The sequence below is a fragment of the Mus caroli genome, chromosome 13 (assembly GCF_900094665.2).
Source record: "Mus caroli chromosome 13, CAROLI_EIJ_v1.1, whole genome shotgun sequence".
NCBI lineage: Eukaryota > Metazoa > Chordata > Mammalia > Rodentia > Muridae > Mus > Mus caroli.
The window spans coordinates 75368165-75372438 of record NC_034582.1 but is presented as its reverse complement, the minus strand read 5'-3'; positions in this window follow the sequence as shown (position 1 = coordinate 75372438).

The window sequence follows — 4274 nt, the reverse complement described above, 5'->3', positions numbered from 1 at the left end:
GCAGCTCACCTTAGACAATCATAATGGGACAGATGTTATGGGTGTAGCTTCTGACATTAGTAGGAGACATAACTTCACAGCAAACCCCATAGTCCTTTGGCTCTTAATCTTTTCACCTTCTCCAGTGTTCCTTGAGTGGGGAAGCGTTTTGTAGATGTATTCACTGGGACTGGGCCCCACAGCTCTGCATTTTGATTGGCTATGGTTTTCTGTAATGGTCCCTGTGGGAAAGAGACGTTTCCTGGTAAGAGGTGATGACTACACTTATGTGTGGGTACGGAACAGATATTTAGAATTTAGTTAAATATTATGTTGGTTGCTAAAAGTGGTGATTATAGATTCTTTCCCAATTCATGATTTCACTAGCCCTGAGGAGTTAAACAGGTTTCTAGTCCCAAGCCCCCAGTTTCCCTCTAGTTGAGCAAATCTTAAATCCAGTTAGAGAGGTGTTGGTTACAGCCAAAGCTCATGTTCCCCCACCGTACCCTTAGCGTTAGTGTACCATTGTTGCTTATAGAAATTATAGCTGGGTAGAACTTTTGGTTGCCTCCCTCCTTTGGAACCACCATGAAAGCTAGTTGTCAGGAAGGGCACATTCAGGTCACTTTCTTATCCCTATGTCTGAAGTACCTGGTATCTTCAGTAATAGAGATTGTTTTCCATTTTGGGGGAACAACAAGGACAAGAGCCATAGTCTGTATGTGGGGGAAGTCTCTTGGACAACCCTATTCAATGACTCAAAAGAAGGCCTTTGATTACTGGTGTTGGGTTTTTCTTAGGTGATCTTTGGTTCTGGTAGAAAGCATTGTCAGCCCAGATGAGGCAATTTTATTTAAACTATATATGATATTTTACATAGACTAACTGGTATTTTGGGGTTCTTTTATGGTAGCTAATAGTATGATTCAGGCATCCTTACTGTTATCTTACTCTCTCCTTCTGTGTTTATGTGCCTTCTCTTCCCTAATAACAGCCCACCCCTTTTCCCATTTCTCCATCGTATCTCTTGTACCTGCTATTTCTATCTGTATCACTTCCCCAAACCCATCCCAGAAATGGTGTGCACTTGCACCTGCTAGTATGGAACTTGGAGCCTCCAGTGAGAGCACTTGACCTTTGTAGGGAGTTAATGTGGAGACAAACACAGAAAAAATGCCATGTGATCAAAGCAGTATTGACTGTATGCCAGGGACAATCAGAGATCTATGGCCATTGCTGAGATGTAGAAAGGAGCCTAGAGGTGTCTACCTAGAACATGGTGGACAGGCTCCAGGATTGTAAGAGGGTAAGTCCATGTGGTAGTGAATATGCTTGACCCAGGGAGTGGCACTACTAGAAGATGTGGCCTTGCTGGAGTAGGTTGGCCTTGTTGGAGGAAGTGTGTCACTGTGGGGGTGCACAATGAGACCCTTCTGCTAGCCATGTGGGAGCCAGTCTTCTAGCAGCATTCAGATAAGGAATATAGAACTCTCAGCTCCTTCCGCACCATGCCTGCCTGGACGCTGTGATGCTCCTGTCTTGATAATGGACTGAAATTCTGAACCTGTAAGCCAGCCCCAATTAAAGGTTGACCTTGTAAGAGTTGCCTTGGTCATGGAGTCTGTTCACAACAGTAAAACCTTAACTAAGATAGTCCTTCTTTACTATTTTAGGTACAGTGCTAGGTGTGGCACTTCTTACCACAGTCCTGGAAAGTGAAAGATGCTGTCCTTCCCCACGCCTTCTCCTTACCTCTGCCAGCCCACTGATCAGTTCTTCCCAAGTTCACGATATAAAGAGACCTTGTAAACATGCCAATTCTGGATGGAGTCTGAGATTCTAGGCTCTAACGACGCAGCTGAGGATGATTTTGAATTTCTATTCTCCCTTCCTTTACTCCAGTCTTCAAGCATACTAGGCAAGCACTCAGAGAGCCTGTGCTTCTTATGAGCTACTTTGAGATGCTGCGTTGCTGGTCCAAGAACTCTACTTGGACCAACAAGGGCTTGTCGGGGAGTTTGCTCCAATGCTAGCAAAGATGAAGCTGGAAGAGTTTCCCAGGGAAATGAAAATATCCAGGGATCAGAAGTCGGAACAACTTCCTGCTGAGGCTATAGCTGTGCAGCTCAGTGTCTGATTAGAGCATCAGGCCTTCGGTTCCATCTCTACCATATCAACAGCGATGTAAATGGCTATCACTATAACAGTACGCTGATATTTTATGTGGCCGCCCTGCATTTTACCTTTCCAGTATTTTAGACAGAAAGATGAATAAGAACACCAGAACCAACGTGGTCTGTGTGTTCAGTCTAGGAAAACTGCTTCCCTCCTATCCTCTGGTAGGCTTTGCGGATCACGTGTTTCGCTGGCAGGTGGCCGGTTTCTAGTTTTATTCAGGACATTCTGCAGCTGCAGTTTGGAGTAAAATTGTGCTTCTGGGACAGGTGGTCCAAGCTACGTTTGCAGAAATGCTTATCTATCGTTCTCTTCATTTTAAACTCCGAGGAAGCAAGAAACATGGCCGCTATAAAGACAGATTTCAACAGGCCTTCTAAATCCCCGGGACCTCTCCAAGGGCAAGGCAGCTAATCAGCGCCTGAGATGACAGATAGGATGTCGCGATGAAGGCCCTGGATTTTACAGTAAGTCACTGCCTGTACACCATGCCAGATTCCAACCTGACTTGCGTCACCGGAGTGTGGCTTTATGACAAAGATTAGTTACCAAACACACTGAAAAGATAACCTAAGGAAACGGAGGGCATAAATAAGACAGAAGTTTGGAACCGCGGAAGTATTAAAAAAATCCAAACGAAGGTCATCTCAAAGTCACTGTTCAAGGACAAAGCCGGGGATTTGCGCCAACAAGCTTCAATGGAAGAATTTGATCCCTAGACTAGTCAGCCCTTAAGGCAAAGAAAACAACGCAGGAAGTTAGTGCTGGGCTTGGTCGGGATTCAAAAGCTGTAAACCCTGCGCTGCTCCAGGAAGCGCAGAGACCGGTCTGCAGCACTGAGGACTCGGCCTCGGAGTGCACGGAGCCCGGCAGCCTCTGGCTGTGCAGGGCGAAGTGGAGTCCGCGAGAGCGGTGACTCAGCGCTGAGTCAGGCGAGCGCTACGTGCCGGGAGACCGGCTGTCAGGAAGGGCGTCCCATCGCCTCGGCCGCGGAGACCCCGGGGCCACTCACCCGCCGCCGCACGCACGGGCCAGAGCGGGTGACGTCCAGGATCCGCAGCGGGGGGGGGGGGGGGGGGGGGGGGGGGGGGGGGGGCGGGCCGGGTCGGGGGGGGGGGGGGGAATGATGGGGGTGGTACCACGTGACCCCGTTTCCAGGGCTTAGGCTTTCGCCCCATGTATTTCCTCAGATAGGAGATTTCTCTTGCTCTGGCTTGTATTTGTTGTTGTTTGTTTGATTTTTTTTTGGGGGGGGGGGGGGGGGGTTTTGTCTGCTTGTTTGGTTTTTGCTTTTGTTTGGTTTTGTCTTTTGTTTGCTTACGTTTAAATTTTTTAATAATCCGCACCCAATTTGAGAAATGACATTTTTAAATGAGACACAGGAAGAATGAGTAAATAAAACAAAAACACGCCTTGCAAGTGATGTGTCAAACCTTTGCACGACTTTGAGGTTAAATCATTGTGGCCTTAGTGGAATTGTAAAGCATTGGGTGTCCCTGGAAAAAGAGTTTAACTCGGTTTTGATTTGCAGTGTTAAAGGAAGCCAATCTTTGGTCTTTGTGCAATTGCCTTTCTCATAAAGGATTCTAAAAGCTGGAGGCATGTTTGATAGTAACAGAGAACCATGATGGTGTCCTGGGCATTCAGCCCTCTAGCATCCTGTTCGGATTTTTCCAACTGTACTGGTGATTGTAGCAATGCTATGTTGAGAGCCAATGGCAAGTGTTGCATTGTTCAGTGTAGCTAGTCAATGAGATAATCCAGAGATAGGTCGAGGGACAGGGACACCTTTGAGCTGATTTTTAAGACAATCACACTAGGCCTTTAGAACCTGTGCCAACTGTTGACAATTGTTTTTCAAGGTCCGAGAATTCTTATTCCTCCTGATGCCGGTGTGCTTTTGAAACAGTGCACCACCGTAGAATAGCCTTCTTTCTATTAGGAATGCTTTTCTTGCTTTTTACTAGGTTGAGACTGTCCCAAGACATGTATGCTCTTTTTTTCTAGTTGTAAAAAAAAAAAAAAAGCCGGGCGTGGTGGCGCATGCCTTTAATCCCAGCACTCGGGAGGCAGAGGCAGGCGGATTTCTGAGTTCAAGGCCAGCCTGGTCTACGAAGTGA